This window comes from Pleurodeles waltl, chromosome 4_1 (genome assembly GCF_031143425.1).
Source record: "Pleurodeles waltl isolate 20211129_DDA chromosome 4_1, aPleWal1.hap1.20221129, whole genome shotgun sequence".
NCBI classification, from domain to species: Eukaryota; Metazoa; Chordata; class Amphibia; order Caudata; family Salamandridae; genus Pleurodeles; species Pleurodeles waltl.
The window spans coordinates 437,172,565-437,192,106 of record NC_090442.1 but is presented as its reverse complement, the minus strand read 5'-3'; the positions used below and the strand labels follow the sequence as shown (position 1 = coordinate 437,192,106).

At 44.9% G+C, this 19,542-nt stretch overlaps 1 protein-coding gene across 8 annotated transcripts in view; it reads left to right on the top strand.

Moving 5' to 3' along the window:
- Window positions 1–19,542, top strand: part of PCLO (piccolo presynaptic cytomatrix protein) — a 1,309,308-nt gene that overhangs the window by 129,584 nt on the left and 1,160,182 nt on the right. The gene's annotated exons all lie outside the window — the stretch shown is intronic.

Sequence of the window (19,542 nt, the reverse complement as noted above, 5' to 3'; positions counted from 1 at the left end):
CAAGGCCTGCCCAGACCCGAGAGTGCTGAATGGATCGACGCATCGCTCTCCTGCGGAGAGAAGGAACGACATGCCCAACCTGCCGAAAGGAGAAACGACGCAAGATCCTGCTCGTGAGTGGAATCAACGCATCGCAAGCCCTTTTTTTACGCACACTCGCCCGTGCGGGGATATTTTGGACACACCCAAGGTACATTTTCACGTTAACAGTGTTAGTGTGTGTTTGAAACTACCTAAAGCCTGTTTTTGATTTTTAATTGATAATTTGACTTGTGTATTGTGGATTTTTGTCATTTTGGTCTTATTTTGTTTAGATAAATATTTCCTATTTTTCTAAACCTGTGTTGTGTCATTTTGTAGTGTTTTCATTAAGTTTCTGTGTGTGTTGGTACAAATACTTTACACGTAGCACTCTGAAGTTAAGCCTATTGCTCTGCCAAGCTACCAAAAGGGTAAGCAGGGGTTAGCTGAGGGTGATTCTCTTTTACCCTGACTAGAGTGAGGGTCCTTGCTTGAACAGGGGGTAACCTGACTGTCAACCAAAGACCCCATTTCTAACAGGCACCATCATGACTTATCTTTCTTTGCAAAGGCAGTCCATAACATAGATCCTGAAGAAGAGGGATATCCAACGGGAACTCCCAGAGTGATTTAAAATCCAACCAAATTGAGTTCCAGCTATCAACTCCGATATCAGAAGACCCAGTACTCTTCACTTCTGTTTAGAATCTGTTCCTGAAAAGAAAGAAAGTATGAAGCCCATCTCAGACCCAACACATTAATCATGGGAGGGCAATATACAGGTTTACACATCAATGTAATACAAGCACTAATAGATACTACCAGATTACCTGTCCCAACAGATGGGATAATCCTCGCCTGTGTGTCCTTAGTAGAATCTAAAAAAATTCTAGTTGCAAAGCTAGAAAATTTTGTATTCTATGTCAGGACTGGAGGCTCTGATTATGCTGGTTCAAAGCTGATCAACAACCAAAGAAGAGACATGCACAGTTGGTTTGTAATAAAACATTTTGAACATGGAATCATTCGACCAATCAGCGGTGTGAAGAATATTGTCGACCTAGAACCCAGAGTAAAGGCTTTTAAAGCCATGGCTCCTCGGGTGGAAAGAGCACCATGTACAGATACATCAGTGCCTGCTTCAGACATAACTCAACAGACCCAACGGGCCAAGGTGGCCGCTGATACTGGAATAAAAGGGTTTCTGAATCACAATAAGAAAAGGTCCTAAGGGATCACTCCTGTGGCAGCCATACGTTCCTCATACACCTTTAAACACTTTACAACACATAGCTTACCATTGTGTGGAAACGCAGGATAATTAATAGATGTAGACATGCATTTTGTCCTTCTAGAAATGAGAAAAACACCTGTAGGTGAATACAGCCTATGTGCAAGATCTAAGGCCCTCACATCGGATACTCTGCAACATGATATTAATCACAGTAACATGGTCAATTTCGCTGACATTAGTTTCATTGATAACAAATATTTGGCAGGCCAGTCATTCAAGAGAGATAATACCACCTTCACATCCCACAACTGGGAATAGCGTGGTTTGGGTGGATTGGCCACCCTTCTATCTTTAAGCAATTTACACACCAACAGTTGTGCACCCACAGGTTTACCATCTATCCTCTCATGTCTGGCAGAAATAGCTGACCTTAAATTTTTTACCAACCTGTAGCACTATCCAGATTTGGCACACTCAGACAGAAAATTTAAAACATCCTCCTCCCCTCGAAGGCACCAACCCACCCATTTCCTCCATGCCAAAGAATATCTCTTGCGAGTAGATGGAGCCCAAGTCTGGTGTATAAATGCAACATCTTCTATATAAAATGCCTTCCTCTTGGCCCCGTCTCCTGATATTTTCCATGCCATAATGGTCAGTTGACCCTGCAATAGTAGAGGGTGGGTGATCCCACTGGATCCAGGAAGGATGTGGAAAGACAGGAAGAAGGATGGGAATGGATATGGACAGCTCCAGAAGTGAGGGCCGAGGGCATTCCGACTTTAATCTGGAACTTATCTCCTTCTCAAAGCTTTTCCTAATATGTGATTGCATATACTCTGCAACTGCTGTGGTGAGAGATCTGTCAGGACCTGGAATGAACAATCTCTCAGTATTCAAAAGTAAAGCGGGAAGGAGTTGACGGGGAGAGGGAACCTTGTGCTTCTTAGAAAGCTTACGAGCTTTATGAGAGGCCTATGAAGAAGAGGAGGTATCGGAATTGGAGCATGTGGAAGGAGAGTTGGTAGGGGGAATGGCCGATTTAGCGGCAGCAGCTGCTGCTGAATTATGTTCAGGAAGGGTTGTTTAGGACAGTTTCACCAGAGTGCTGGAATAGGGCCATGATTGGTCAGAAGAAGGGAAAGAGGGAGGGAGTGAGAGAGAGAGAGAAGTCTCCAGGAGGAGGAGTGAGAGTTATTGGTCGGGATAGCTCCCGCCCCCCCCAAGACATTTGGATAAAGTTTGCAGAGGAGAGAGCTTTGTCCACAAATTTCTGGACCGAGGAGTCAATGACTTGTTTCATGTAGGGGTCATAGTAATAGTCCTCATCTTCATAAGGGCCATAAATCTCTAGGCCCTGCTCGTATGTCTTATAAGTAGACATGCTCAATGGCAATTTGCCACAGTCTGTAGGTCCCCAGAGGGAAGCAAGGGTCTTCCAGATATAAATCAGGGTAAAGGGGGGGTAAGGGCTAAAACACAGAGGCCTAGATCTAATTATTGCAGCCCCAGCCTTCATTAGGCCTGGGACGTCGGTGGGAGTCAAAGCTGGAAACAGGCAGAATTAAAAAAAAAATCCCAAAATTATTGTGGACAATTGATAACAGACAACCAAAATTGCCCCTTTTGTAAAGGAAAAATTGCTCACTGCCGGGGTCAGTCCAGCATGTAGTGCGAGGTCACCTGAGTGGGAGAGAGCGTCTTGGCTGCCCTCCTAGAAACCAACACGCATAGCCCAATTGGGCTACGTTGCACGGCTTCGCTCCCAGGCAGCGCAGCAGGAGTAGCAAAAGGGACCAGGAGTGGGTGACCAAAGGTGACCAAAGGTGAAAGCGGATTAGCACCGCAGGGAAAGGGAACGAAGTCCCGGGACCAGAGGTATTTTGAGGGAAGAACAAAATAAATAAATATAAAAATGAGGGGAATAGGCACAACACGCACCTTATTAGGGAAGGAGAAAAAGCACTGACTAAAGTGGTTGCGTGTTATGTGCGGCATGCCGCGTTGAGTCTGTGAAAACTAATGAGAAAGGCAATCATAAAACACTAATGATTTACTTAAAAACAAGTACAAACTAGAGAAGCACTCATCTTCACTGCAGAGCAGCAAAGAAAGAGGAAGTCAAGATAGTGCCTCTCTATTTTGTAGACTTTCTGGACTACCATTGGTGGGTTAATATAGAGGCGTGGTTCAAAGCCTTGTGGTTTAAAGTGTGTTTACTGTTTTTGCTGTTTCCTAATTGGCTGCTGTTTAAATGAGTAGTAATGATTGAGAAGCAAAATCAGTGCACCCGATCCCATCATAAAGTTATCAGCTGTAACAGTTGCTCTCCCACCCCCCATGAATACACTGCAACCAAAACCAACCATTTGAGACATTTCCCTTACTATTATTAGTAAATAACCTGAGATCCTTTTTTAGTTGCATTCATCGCCGTTCATTTTCTCAATTGCTAGTCAACCGACTCATGTCTTTTCATAGTCATTTTCAGATAAAAATGAGCTAATTGCTCCCTCGGTCACAGCTAGTTATGTGCTATTGTTTTAACTTCCCAGTAATGTTTAGCAGTTCACCCCTTAATGTTAGGTGTAGTTATAGGCCTGTGTTTATTCCACAGGTGAGTCCAAGGTAAATCTAACTCCTGCAGTCTCCTGGTATCTGATGGACCCTCAAAGTTTAGTTTTCCTTTTGTTAATTTCTTAATGACAGACACATGTTTATATTCATCAGAATACTTTATTTCAGCAAGTTGCCATAAAAGCAGCAAATATCAAAAACATTAAAACAAGAATTATAAAAAAAATAGATAGTAAATCAATTTATAAAAACGAAAGAACATCAATAAATACAAATTGTTAAAACTAGAATGAAACCAGTGCCCATCACTGTTAAAACAGAGGAAAATAACCCCAGCACATAAATTATCGAGAGGTAGAGCATCTACTTGTGCAAACTGATGAAGTGCAAACTAAAACAATACATGTCCAAGGAGGAATAAAAGAAGGACCCTTATATTTAGATCCTAAGCAACTTCCAGCTCATAGAGAGCCAAACAGATGGAGAAGTTCTAGCTTGAGCACAGCTTCTGAAGAATTTTCCACATCGTTGTTAAGTAAAGAGACACAGCAAACACTGTACTCTGAGTAATGTCTGTTTTTAAAATTCAGTGGGCCACGTGAGGTTTCTCACCCCAAAGTTACGACAAGTAGGTATGAGCCATTTGCGTTTTCCCCAACCGTAAGCAGGGCAAAGAAAAAGAGTATTCCTCTCTGTCTCCTCATTTAAGCCACACCCTGAGCATAAACTCCTTCCATCTGCAGACAAACACCCCCACTTGACAGTAAAAGAAGCGAGGGGCAGCATGCCATACCTAAACTGAAGGTGCAGCTTCCTTGTTAAGAGGAGGTTCTATCTCATTTAAAAAACATTAAAATTTATAAACAGCCTTAAATAGGAGAAATGTATCAGTGAGAGTACCATATGAGATGTGCGCAGACAATTGCAGTCCAATAAATGTCCTATATTTCATTTTTAAAACAAATGTACTAGATTCCCGGGGACCATTCCAAAGATTACCACAAACTACTTTACAAGGGTCTCCTTTACATGTCTGACCCAGTGAATAATTCCTGAACCCGGGATGGCCAAATCCTCTTCCAGTCCCTCCCGGTAGGTACCAAGCTCTTCCGTTGACCAGATGTTCCTCCAGAACAATAATGGCCTGACACCTACCACTTCTGATATTGGCCTTACATCAATATCTAGCCTAGTGGGAATTAATGGAGTGCTAGTGGAAACCCCTACCAGCTGATGCTGAAAGAAATTTACTACCATTTGCAATTTTCATATGTCCTTGTGGCCCCATAGCTCAGCTCCATAAAGGGATAAGCCAAGCGTGTCCTGCTTGTATATCTGGATCAATAGAGCTATTGGATGAAAACCAATCCTATTTAACACTCTAATCATAGCCCCTGTGTTCTGCGTCAATCTAAGCTTGGACTTGGCTATATGTCAAGTTCAGTGAAGCTGTTGAGTCAAGGTTAGCCCTGAGTACTCAAATCTCTGGACTTGCTACAGGTGGGTCCCTCATATTGTTGGATTTGGTCTCGTACTAGGGCATGGGTTCAAAACAATATACATTTATTTAAAGTCCCCTTTGGGCGCAAAAACTCACAAAATGATCTAAAATCTCCTGTAGCCCCATTGGAGATTTTGATAATAGTAGTGTAGGATCTGCTAACGTAAAAGCCGGGGCCTTGATGTTGGCCAGGCAGGGAGCTTCCCCATCGCACTTAGACAAGAAAGCTATCAAGTCATTGACATACAGTTTGAAAAGAGTTGGAACCATGACACACACCTGCCTTGATGGCTTTGTTTGGTTTTGCCCGATGTTGTTGGCACCGGAAGTGACATTGCGGTTGTTGTTATAGGCGTCAACCAGGCACATGGATGTCAGTTCTTTTCTTTCCACGTCAGTTAGCTCTGACCCTACAGAACGCCTTCAGGCCACCCAGGTCGGAGAAGGCCCCATTAGGTTCTGCGACGACAGCCTTGACGTTGGCTCTGATGGGATCTCAGGGAACTGATCTTGGATCCAGGTTGGCGCCAGTCGTGCCAACATGACCTTCTCCGGAATCTCCTGTGCCACTGCCCTATTCTTATCCCAACAGTTTGGAGATGAAATGGTTTTGTTCAACGCCAATTCTGGTGCCAACAGGCCCCAGTGGCTCTTAAGTCATTGCCTGAGTATTTTTTTGGAGCAGCCAGTCATGGGTGAAGAGTGTGACTGGACCCTTTGGAATATCAGTTACACACCTCAGTTTGGACTGGTCTGAAGAACTAGGTAGACTGGACACATCTCCAGATATTGGCTTGCTGTTTCCTTCCACCCTGGCTACAGAGTAGGGGACATATTAAGCAGTGGTGGTGAAGAAGGCAACAAAGGTCCTTGACCTCGAACTTCCCTCCGTGTCAGTCAAGACTAACTTCTTGACTGAAGTAATTCCTCATCCGGAGTCCTTTTATCCTTTAATGAAGCACAGACTGATGCCATGCTGGGAACTTGGTCCAAGTCCAGCATAGAGGCTCCTGTAAGTAGTCCATTTGCCCGCTGCCATCGCCCTCCCCCACATGAGCCTAGTTTCCTCACCCAACGCCACACCCCTGAGAGCTTGGTAGTCCAAGCCTCAACTTCCCATGGAGTGCTCCCTTCTGCCGCACATGTACAAAAAATCGAAGAGGCTGGGCACCTTAGGAAAAAAATGGTTCTTCCACCAGCCTGGCGTTGCGGTCGGTGAACACTGCATTCCTTTTGGGTTGTTATTTCCATACCCAATGGGATGTGCTTTTGCAAGTACTGCCACAGGTCCAGAATAGGCCCAGGCCATCCTCTCCCAAGCAGTGAAAGATGGGAGAGTTGCAGCAAAGTTCACCCTCAGGTGTGTTTTGGACATAACTGACTCGCTGGGCAGATCAGTTTAATCGACATTGGCCTTGAGGCACCATGCCTGGCTTTTCAAAGGATGTCCAGGCTAACCTCATGTATATACCCTGCGACGGGACTCCTCTCTTTGGAAAGAAGGCAGACTCTACGCTGGAGCACTTCAAAGACTTGTAGGCTATGGCCAAGGCCTTTGGCCTCTCAGTGACACCTCGCCTCCAGTCTGCCTTTTGCCCCTTATTGGCTACAGAAGAGGCATATCACTGTGCCAATGCCAGCCACTGTCCTGTGCAAGCTCCCCAAGCATGAGAATGTGGACACAGTGCATTCTGACCCCGTGGGTCAGGTAGCGAGATGTCATCCGCCACCAACTGTTCTGCTCTGCTGCATACTAAGAGAAAATGAAGTAAAAGAAGTGCCAAAGGCCAGCACTCTTAGTCTGAGTAACAAATTTATTAAAGCGCCTCAAGTCTCATGCACAGGAAAATAATGTGAGCTTGTATTTCAGACATGACAACATGTGCACAACTCTGAAAATGATCATAGCAATGATATAACACTGGAGCGTCTAAGCACTCCTAGCCCTCCAAGTCTGGTTCTGCAAGACCATGTGTGCCAAGATTGAGGGACAATCCAACATCATCTCCTCCACTGGCAGTCCATTACATCGGACAAATGGGTCTTGCAGATCATTCAGAGGGGATACTCCCTTCCTTTCCAGTCTTTCCCTCTTCCAATACCGCCAACACAAGAACTGCTGGAGGAGGATCAACTGTCTTTACTCTGAGAGGAAGTTCTTGGCCAAGGAAGCTATAGAGAGAGTACCAATATCAGAAGTAGGCAGTAGTTGTTATTCCGCTACAAGGTGATGGCGGTGATCGCAGCTCATCTGCGCAGGTCAGGGGTTTCACTCTTCTCCTGGCTGTTGAAGGGGGGCCCGCCCCAGGCCATCGCCTCCCACATTCAGACTACTGCGGACCTCCTTCATTCGCTGGTGTTCACTATATATATGCCAAAGTCACACATGACTCCCTCCCAGACTCTTCCTTTCATCTGAGCTGGTATGGACACAGTGCAATTTAGGTCTTATCCTCCTGAGCAGTGAGTCCAGGATATTAATGTTATGATACCCATGTTTCAGCCTCTGTCCTCGATTTCTGTGAGACTGACCTTGAAACTGCTGGGCCTCATGGCCTCCTGCATCTTGCTGGGGAATCATGCCAGATAGAATATTAGGGCTCTGCAGTGGTACCTCAAGTTCCAGTGGGCGCAGCATCAAGGGAATCTCTCCGACATGGTCCAGATCTTGAAGGGAACTGCAAAAGACCTGCAGTGGTGGCTAATGAACCGCAATTAGGTCAAGGGCAGACTCCTATCCCTTCCCTAACCAGACCTGACAGTAGTGACAGATGCGTCACTCCTGGAATGGGGTGGCCATCTGTGAGAAGTAGACATCAGAGGACTATGGTCTCCAACAGAATCCAAACTCCACATCAACTTGATGGAGCTCCCTGCAATCCGGTTAGCATTGAAAGCATTTTTCCCTCTGTCAAGGGGAAGATAGTGCAAGTGTTCATGGACAACACCACCACCATATGTTATTCCAACCAGCAGGACGGGGTGGGGTCATAGACACTTTGTCAAGAGGCCCTGCATCTCTGGACATGACTGGAACAACAGGGCATAACCCTGGTGGTTCAACACCTGGCAGGTTCCCTAAATGGGAGGGTGGATGAACTCTGCTGTCGATGCCTATAAGATCATGTGCGGCGTCACCATTTGGAGGTGGCGCAAGGACCCTTTCAGCAGGGGGGATAGCCTTGATTAGATCTGTTTGCCTCCAAAGACAATGCACAATGTCAGCAGTTCTACACGCTGGAGTTTCCAAGGTGGCTATCACTCTGAGATGCTTTTCCTCTTGAGTTGAGTTCAGGCCTCCTGTACTCCTTTCTGTCCATACCACTTCTGCCCAGGGTTCTCAAGAAGATCTAGAATAACCAGGCCCAAGTTATCCTTGTGGCTCCAGACTGGGCATGGAGAGTCTGGTATCCTGAGCGTCTGAAAATGAGCATCGATCCTCCGATCAGGCTGCCCCTTCGAGAGCATCTTCTGTTGCAACAGCAGGGGAGGGTTCCCCACTGAACCTGTCAACTCTCCGCCTTCTTGTGTGGAACGTGAGCAAAAACAGTTTATATATTTGCACTTCCATCCAAAAGTCTGTAACATTATCTTGGCAGCCAGGCATTCCTCCACTAAAATGGCATACATCCGGCAGATTGAATTTTTAAAAAAAAATATTGCATGGAAAAGTATATTGACCCTCTTTCTGCCTCTCTTTCTGATGTTCTTCTTCTCTTCATTCTTACCCTTACCCAGCAGGGCTGTGCTCTGGGTACTCTTAAGGGTTATTTCTATGCTCGGTCTGCCTTCCTGTGGCTGTCTGACAACCCTCTTTGTTTAAGTCCCCTATTGTAAATAGGTTTCGCAAAGGGCTTGTACATATGTTTCCCCCTACACCTGTTATCATGCCTCAGTGGGATTTTAATTTAGTTCTCTCATACCTCATGTGTGCTCCCTTCGAGCCACTGCACAAATGCCCCTCCGGCTCCCTTATCATAAAGACAGCCGTTCTAGTGGCACTAACATCTGCCCAGAGAGTGGGAGAGCTGCATGCGTTATCATTTAAGCCTCCCTATCTTACTGTGTTCCCTGACAAAATGGAGCTTCGTACCCTGGCCTGAGAATTGTGGATGCTTCTAGTGTTTCGATGAAAGTGCTTAATATGCAATTTGTTAATTGTGAAACAATCATACACCAATCCAGCAATAAGTGTAAAAGGCCATTTACTAGGACAGCATTGCCACAACTTAAAACATAACAAACAATGTTGCAAATAACTTAAAAACTAAATTTTAATGCAACTTTCCTTTTTAACCCACATATTCTTCTTTTACCCCCAGAGTTCCACTCCCGCACACCCTCTCACTTTTTCCCACTTCCCACCATCCACTTGATAACCACTTACCATTCCCAATCCCTTTCTCACTTCCTTAACCCAAGCATCCTCCATTGAAGCCTCCTTCATCCATCCCAACCATCCTTCACATGTTCATTGTTCACCTTTGCTGGGTGGATATGCCAACATTTGACTCTCCACCCCCAAACTACAGCCATCCATTAATATCCTGGAGAGTGTTTTACTTCCCCACCCACTTGTACTGCAACACTGCAATGCATCCTTTACCAGTCACTGCAGCAATCCCTTTCATGCCACAATTGACCTAGCAAATCCTGTAATTCCAAAATGTAATTTCTCAAATTTGTGAGATGTACACCATCTGAACGGAACAGCCCCATTTCTTCTTCTTTGATGTCTTTATGTGCCAGTACCCTAATACCTTTAGCCAGGCAGAAAACCCACATTACTCTGAGCTTCCGCCTGGCCTTGTTAATGGCCACGTGTTCCGTTGCCGCTCTCCACCAGTTCTGCTTCAGCAGCAACGAATCCCGTTCCATGTGTTGCAGTAATAATGGACCAGACCATCAAACCAGATTATTTTCCTCCAAGTGTATACAGATCAAATCCGGGCATCCTAACTTAGGACCCAGCGTGGCCAAAAAAGGTAACAAGTTTCCCCATCTCATTCCACTTTTGTCCCACCAGAGCACCTCATACCTGAATGAATGAAAGAATGACCCCATCCAGGTCACCACCTTCTTCCTCCCTGGACCAGCCAAACACCCTAGGAAAAATGGGGGAAAAAAGCATTCTCAGTAAACACCGTGGTCCCCTACTAGTCCTCAGCAACCCTGCTTCTCAAAACCTTTTGCAACACCTGGACCTTCACCTACAAAACCTGCAAATTTACCCCCAATCACATCCCAGTTGCGCAGCTGCAATTGCTGCCCCGATCCTGAAAGAATGAGTCCTAAAAACAGTTGGATCCCACCCCAATTTCTCAAGTGCCAGTCACAACACTGCAGAGAACTGTGCCGCCATAACCCTTCTCTCTTCTTCTGACAGAAAAGTTTGCTTTGCCTGTGCCCTGCCAGCATAAAAAACGTGTGCAATTCATTCATAGGGAATGCCTCCTCACGCCCACCTTCTTGTAACCAATATCCATTTGCCTTTGCCAGTTTGATCTGTCCTGGATTTCCTCAACCAGATCCCCACCTGCCTCTGTGCCAACCTTATGTCCTTGTGTAACACCCCTGCTGCCCGCCTCGACCTAGACAACTCAGGCACCCAAAATGCCCCAAAAACATCCATATCATGCCCAGCCTGAACAAAGAAATCTCAAAACTATCATAACAGCATTCGGGCGGTTGTGAGAAAACTCCCAAAAGCAAATCAAATGTGATAGGGTTCTCCAATACAGACTTCCATGCACTCTTCACCCCACCTCAGCCCTTCAAAACCATCCCCAGAATGTCATCCCTGGCAGGGTCAAACCCCCAGTATAAAGTTCTGTAAAAGGACAAACCCACCAGCTTGCCTGCAGTAGTTGCACCCGACAAACCCTTATGAATTAGAAACCTACCGAAACGTAAAACCCTACCATCTCTGTCATATTGTTCCTGACTCAGTGGCCTGGCCAAGCTTCAGATTTGCTCCAGGCCAGGCGATAACGTTTTCAGATAGATTCAGCTAAGATACCTCCACCAGTTTAATGATTCTCAACCACCCCACCCCCGCTCTCTGCCAGAAAGGGTGTCTTGACCTTCTCTGTCCCCGTTGCCAGTAGGTGAAATCGATGCCACTGTGAACGAGACAATGAATCAGCTGTAGAGTTGTACATTCCAGAGAAGTGCTTAGCCTTAAATACAATGTTCATCCACAAGCATAAAAGCATGAAGCGTTGCAGCAAATGGAGGACCCTCAAATCTCTGGCTTTTTGCCTGTTCACTAACTCAACAACACTCATGTTGTCCACATGAAACAGAACTGCCCTGTTGGCCATCTACTCCCCCCAGATTGTTAGCACCTCCAACAAGGGGCAAAATTCTAAGAAGGCGATGCTCCTCCCTTGTTGCACCCACTGCTCAGGCCAGCCTTCTGCGCACCACCTCCCATCCCAGAAGAGGCCAAAACCCTGAGCCGCAGACGCATCAGAAAATATCTGCCCTTGCCAGACTGTGTCTTCCTCCTGAAACTGCATTTACATTCCATTTAATTAATCCAAGAAAGACCTCCACACAACCAGATCTGCCCTCACTGCCATTGAGATCTACACCTAATGATGTGGCAGCACCGTTCCGGATATGGCCATGCCCAGCCTCCTGCAAAATGTCCTACCACTCCTTACCATTCTGCAGGCAAAATTCAAGAAGCCTAGTAGTTGTTGTACTTTCCTAAATTTCAGCTGTCCTTCCCCAATCACCTGTTACAGAAAACTCTGCATCTCACTCACTTACCTGCTTGGCAATCTTGCCACCATGCTGACTATGTCAAGCTGAATCCCCAGATAAGTCTAAATCATAGTGGGGCCCTCAGGTTTTTTAAGGTCCCAGGGGGACACCCAGATTAGCTGCCATCTGTTCAAACTGCCTAAGCACCTTATAACAAGCCGCAGTACCCTCCTTGCCAATGAAAAATAAATTGTCCAGGTAGGTGTGACACCAGCCCGTGTCTGCTGCTTTTGGTGAAAACCCACTGCAGAAAAGTGCTGAAAGTCTCAAACAGTGCAGAGGACACAGTGCAACCCATGGGAAGGACTCTGTCAAATAAATGCTCCCCCACCCCCAATTGCATCCCCAGCAAATGTCTAACCAAGGACTCCTGTATTATTGCCTGCTCGCCCCTCCCCTCTGCTGGCCTTTCCTCCCCACTAGCACCACCCCCCTCTGCCCCTCTGGCCTACTCACCTGAGTTACTTCTGACACCTTGGCCCCCATCGCGCCTCTCTGCCCTCCCCATTGGTTGTCCCTCCCTGTTCTGGCAGTATGTGCCCCACTCTCCCCCACCAGACATCCCTTTGCTCCTTGGGCCCCCAAGGACCGCTTTTACAGTTAAATCAAGGGGCCTTTCTTCCCAGAGGGCCTCCTCTCTTGCATCTGTGAAATGTGGCCTGACTCCTGTGCGCTTAAACATGTGACTCTGAGGGCCACGCACTGCCCCACACACCACTCCAAAAAAAGACAAGGACCGTTCACAACCTAAAGCGGCCTTTGAAGCGACTCTGCTACCGGTGTCTGTTTTGTAACTGCAGGCATTGTGCCTCTGCCCATCCTGGCCCCACCCTTCTTACTGTTGTCTCTCGGCTGTGACTGCAAGCAGACTGCAATTGTCTGCACGAACCCCCAAGACGCTGTGTGAGTCGGGCGACATGCCCACCCATGCCTCCTCTACCACACAAGACCAAAGGAGGTCTGCCTGTCTTGCCGCACCCATGGCACCCTTGCGCTCCTCATGGCCTTTGCCTGTCCCTCCTCTGTCATTCCTGCAACATATATATCTAGAAACACATATATTTCTAGAAACATATATATCTGTATCTATCTAAATCTATATTCACTGAAAAAAACGAAGGTTACAGGGACATTATAGCTAGGTTCTGAATTCCGTAGCACAAAACCATAGAAATCTAGCAGTTAGAGTTAACTCAAGTAACTATAACTCGCAGCCTAAGGTAACTATAACTTGTGCCCCTGCCATGCAGGCACGGGGTTGAGTAGTTATAAGGGCTCAGCTGCAAGGTCTTGCTGCAGGCTGTGTGTGGTGGGGGTTTGGAATAACATATAGTAATTAAAATTACATTACGTTAAAATTCACTGAAAAAAACAAAGGTTACAGAGACGTTATAGTTTTTCATTATTTAGCAGTTATAGTTAGAGTTCTTTCAAGTAACTATAACTTGCGCCTTTGCCATGCACAGCTAATTACTCCACATAATATATAATTGATGAAATCTTGTATGGCCTCTTTGATATTATCACTGCACCATCTGCAATAAAGAAATAAGAAAACTATGCATGGCAAGGGCACGAGGTATAGATACTTGAAAGAACTCAAACTTCAACTGCTGATTTTGTATGGTTTTGCATGACTAAATTCAGAACCTAACTATAACATCACTGTAACCTTTGAATTTTTCAGTGAATATATATCTATATCAACACTGGTTTTACAGCAAACTACAAAAACCCACGGTAGTGCTGCAGTGCCGCCAATGAGAGGACGTTCCTTCTCTCTCAAAACTATATAAACCCCTAACTAACTCCGCCCACAAAAACTACCTGTCCTGCCTTGGCCCATTTAGTTTTCATAAAGCCTCTCAGGGGAAGACTATGCTGCACCCTTCACTTCCCCTAAGACCCTTCAATCTAAAAAGTTACGTGCTCTGTGTTAGACCTCACAGCCTTAGATGGTCATACCCCAACTTTTTGCCTGCCTCCCTCCATTTTTCTGACACCGTTTTTGCTGGTTTTAGGACTCTGTGCACTTTATCACTGCTAACCAATGCTAAAGTCCTTTCTCCCTTAAACATGGTAACATTGGTTCATTCCCAATTGGCTTATTTGATTTACTTGTAAGTCCGTAATAAAGTGCACTACTTGTGCCCAGGTACTGTAAATTGAATGCTGCTAGTGGGCCTGCAGCACTGGTTGTGCCACCCACATAAGTAGCCCCTTAACCATGTCTCAGGCTGCCATTGCAAGGCCTATGTGTGCAGTTTCACTGCCACTTCGACTTGGCATTTAAAAGTCCATGCCAAGCCATAAACTCCTCTTTTCTACATTTAAGTCACCCCTAATGTAGGCCTTAGGTAACCCATAGGGCAGGGTGCTATGTAGGTAAAAGGAAGGACATGTACATGAGCGTTCTATACGTCATGGTAGTGGAAAACTCCTAAATGAGTTTCCCACTACAGTGAGTCCTACTCCTTGCATAGGATAGCATTAGGGCTACCCTCTTATACTGTTTGAGTTGAAGATTCTGATCAGAAAGGGGTAATCCAGTCATATTTAGTATGGTCAGAATGGTAATAGAAAATCCTGCTTATTGGTAAGATTGGATTTTATATTACTATTTTAGAAATGCCACTTTCAGAAAGTGAGCATTTCTCTGCATTTAAAATCCATCTGTGCCTTACAGCCTGCTGCCTATCAACGTCTGGTCCGGGCTGGTTGACAGCTCCCTTGTACATTTCATCCAGACAACCATAAACGTAGGATACGCAGCCACACCTGCACTAATTCTCATACTGAATGTGTCTTCCTGGGCGGGAAGGGTGAAGGGCCTGACACTTATATCAAAGGCTAGTGGCCTGCCCTCACACAATGGACTGCCAAACCCCCTACTGGGACCCCGGACGACAGACCTGTACTGAAAGAGGAACTTGTGCACTTCAAAACCACTCTTTGAAGTCTCCCCCACTTCAAAGGCATTTTTAGGTATAAAAACTGGATCTCTGACCCCATCAAATCAGACACTTCTGGACCAGAACCTGCAACCTGTCAAGAGGAACCGCCTGGCTGCCCAAAGGACTCATCTGGACTGCTTTGCTGAGAAGGACTGCTGACTTGCTGTTGCCCTGCTGCCTTGCTGCCCTCTGACTTTGCTGAGAAGTGCTCTCCAAGGGCTTGGATTGAGCTTGCCTCCTATATCCTGAAGCCTCAGGGCCAAAAAGACTTCATATCATGAAGAAACTCCTTGTGCGTCGAAAATCGACACGCAGCCTGCAGTAAATGACTGCCTTGCGATGAGAAAATCAGCGCACAGCTGAGCCGGAACGATGCAGCCTGACTTTCCGAGTGAAGATTCGATGCAGCGCCTGTCTTGTGATCAGAAATTCAACGCACAGACCTACCAGATTGATGCACAGCAGAAACGATGAAGCCTGACATCCCGAATGAAGAATTGACGCAACGCCTGCAGTTCGACGCATCGCCTACCAGATTGTCGCAATGCCTGTGACTTCTTCCTGCATGCCCAGGACTTTCCCTGCATCGTCCCTGGGTGTCAAAAAGAAAGATCCCTGCATCACAGTGAGGAACCAAGACTGCCAGCTGGAAATCGACTCAAAGCCCTTACAGCGTGGAAAGAAACAACGCATTGTCTGTGCCACGCTGGAACTTCTGACGCACACCCTATTTTTCCACGAATCTCCTCATCTGTGGTCTCCATGCGTGTTATTTTTTACGTAAACCAGGTACTTTGTGGACACCGAAGACAACTGTTGATTTCTAAGATTGAAGACTCTTTTTAATCTTGCAAAAGTGATATCTCAACTTGTGCTTATTGAATCTTCATTGTTCTGACCCTATTATAACCAGAGAAATATCTTATATTTTTCTAAACCTTTGTGGTGTATTTTTGTGGTGTTTTCACTGTGTTACTATATGATTTATTGCACAAATACTTTACACATTGCCTTCTAAGTTAAGCCTGACTGCTTAGTGCCAAGCTACCAGAGGGTGGGCACAGGATAATTTGGATTGTGTGTGCCTTACCCTGGTTAGGATTGTGGTCCCTATTTGGACAAAGGTGAAAACCTCTGCCAACTAGAGACCCCATTTCTAACACTCTGGTATATATTTTCTTCGTTTTTTCATTTACTTTGATGTTCATTTCATTCCTCCTCCTCACAACACCATGTGTCCAATCCTAAACTTTCATTTGAGGAGCTAACAACTCATAGACGTTATAGCCATGATGAACTTTAATTGAAAGGAATGGAGCAATATGTCTGATTATCGAGATTTGTTATAAGAAAAACACCGACCTGGAAACGTAGTGTTTGGACGACTCCCTCATGGGCAGAACACTATTTTTGCATGACAGTTGTTACTACGTTTGTGCATTGAGTGCCTCCTGGGAAGGGTGGTTTGAGGAGAAGGACCTCTGTTTCCTTATGCTAAAGGCAAACATTAATATGGAAAGATCGTTTAGGAGCTATACAGCTAAGCTGTAGAAGGAAAAACACATCAACATGTTTCCAGTTTAAAATGAAAAAAACTAAATAAAAGCCGGTTGGCGTTAAATTATTAACAAAGTGCATAGCATTGCAAAGAAGAAGAAAAAAAGAAAGAAAGTTAACCCAATTACTGAACCATTGTTATGTTATGTGTATTTGTAATTAACATTATTGCTAGTGATGTTATCCTGGTGCTGAACAGGTGTGTGTGTCTAGCCCTGCCAGATGTTCATCTTCTTGAGTAATTCAAGATGAGAGGAGAAGGCTCTGATGTGGAGTGGAAGGCAGTTCTACGCTTTAGGAGCGATGTAAGAGAATGCCTGTCCTCCTGATCTGATTCTGTGTACGCATGGGATGAGTGTGGGTTGGAGTCCTGCAAAAACTAATAGAATGATATCTCTTTATCCACCGAAGGTAGTTTATAAGCTACAAGTTTTAGGAGAAAAGTTGGGAGCAATACAGCAGTTCAATACTGTAGTGCATGCAATACATTTTTTTAGAATGAGAACAATAGTTGTAACACAGTTTGCTATGAAATGGAAGCCTCATGCTACATTTATTGATCAAGATGTTTCGGAATGATCTGTAAATTCCACACGCCTCAGCCTGCTCTCTGCCAGATCTCTTCAAGTCATGAAAATTTCTAATCCTTTCTGTCCCAGTGGCAGCATGAAGCCAAAGTGGTAAACATACTTTCTGGCTCTACTGAATGTACCTACTGAAGGCCCAAAGGCTTTGCCTTTCCTGGTGTCTTCAATCCTGTACAGTTGTAGGAAATTGCATTACTGGTTCAGTGGGGTGAAACCCTGCTCAGGCAACAATCACAATTTTTGGCAAGCCAAAACACAAGCAGCCTCTAAATTAACTTGTACTTGTGCTCCACCCTCTGGTACGTTGGCACAAAAGCAGTCCGGCTAAATCGGAAGCAATGCGTAAATTATTTATGCAGCACGCAAACAGTAATAAAGTGAAAACACAACACAAGAAAATAGAGTTACATTTTTTAAATAAATTATTTGACACCAAAATGATGGCGTTTTAGGGGTGTAGGTAAAATAGTGCTTATAAATACAAAGCGCCAGCTATGGTTATCTGGACCGGGATAAAGTCTCACTGGATCGGGATAAAGGCAAAAGTTCAGGCCTGCCACAATGGAGGGGCAGCTGGATGCAGTTATTAAGTTAGTCTTGCTGAAAATTTACCTTAAATCCGGGTTATGGAGTGTTGTGCTGCACAGCTGCAGTCCCTGAGAAGCAATGTGAGTCCTGTGTCAAGGATGCATCGCTCAGTAGAGTTTCAGGTGTGCTGCAAGTGCTTCAATGCAGACTTGCAACAGGTCTGTGTCGTGGTGCTGCAGTTCTGATGAGGAGCTGTGAAGTGCTGTGTTTGGTTTGCGTTATGGTAGAGACCACACCTAGGCTAGCAGAGAGCCCCTTTTAGCCTCACAAGATGGTTGGAGCCTTTTCTGTTCCTAAGGCTCTGATCAAGAGGTAAGCCTAACTTGGAGTCACTCTGGTGATTCTGGGTTCAAGATCCAGGTCCAGTCCTTCTAATTTACAGGCAGTAGAGCAATAAGGCTGTCCTTCTTCCTCTGAGTTTTCCACAGGTCCAGAATTTTACCGAAGAGTGGGTTTTAGGGGTCCTATTTTTATACCTGGTGCCTTTTTGGAGGCAGGACAGGTTTCTAGAGAATTCCCTTTGGCGTGTTTTGAATTTTCTGCCCCTGACTATAGGAACAGTTAAGTAGTGTGAAGTCCTTTGTGTGAAGGCAGGATATAGCCTATTGATTTGCAAGTAGGGCTGTTCCCGGTTCTGCTCCTCTATCTCGCCAGTGGTAGCTCATCCAGGGACATCTAATCCTCCTAATCAACTAGTGTTTCTTGAAAAGCCAATATATCAAGTTTGTGCCAAATTTGTGTGACTTCTTCATGTATCAATAAGCAGATTAAGCCACCTATGTTCCATGTGCACATTTTCAGTGGCTTGGAAGAATTTAAAGCAGCATTATGTCAATGGTTCCCCTTATTACTTAGAGTCCATCTTACAATAGCAAGTCAAATTTTTTGTTTTCAGAGAATAACGACTCACAGAAAGCTCTAATCCTTTGGTTGACTAATTGCTGCTCCTCTGATCCAGATGGGTTCTGATCATAGTTTGCCACAGCATGAAGAATACCTGGGTAATTATATCACACATCTGACACGAGCTCAAAACCCCAGCTCTCAAATCGTGATTTCTGAGCATATTCTTCTTTTGCAGTATTTAGTAAAGTCCAGGTAAGAATAGCAATTTCATTACTTATTGGGTAGATATGCGGAAGAAATTCTATGGATTCTATGTTACTTGTCTTTATGTGGCCCCAGACCTTAATTGATTGTAACAGCCTACAAATGTTGCCTCTGTCAAGACATCAAAGTTACCTTTAGATCTGTAGCTGGATATTAAAGCAATTCATCAGATCAGATGGAAATCTGATCCGTAGTTTCTGGTTTTAAAGGGTAGTGCATACTTGATGTATTTGAGCTTACTACACTTAATTGTAGTTCTAGTTTCACATCCTGCTTCAAGGGTGAGTACAGAATTAATTTTTTTGTTCTGCAGAACTACTTATAATTGGGGTACGTAAACTGTTTTGTGGCTAATGAGTAGTGGATATCAGATTTTCAGGAAGACATTACTGGTAATTCCACTGCTATTTTAATGTTTAGATAGCACATGCTTATGATTTTGGAGTCTTTGTGTGTGGAATCTCACTGATCTTACCATAGCTCATATGCATTGTCAGCTGGCGGTGTTTATCAAGTAAGCGACTTGGTAATGTTTCTAAGGTAGATGCTGTATTCGTAATGTCAGCATCTTTTATTCTTGCAACACACTGTAAATATCTTGTAAATGCACCAGCTGAGGGATTTGTTGGTGTCCTATTGTGT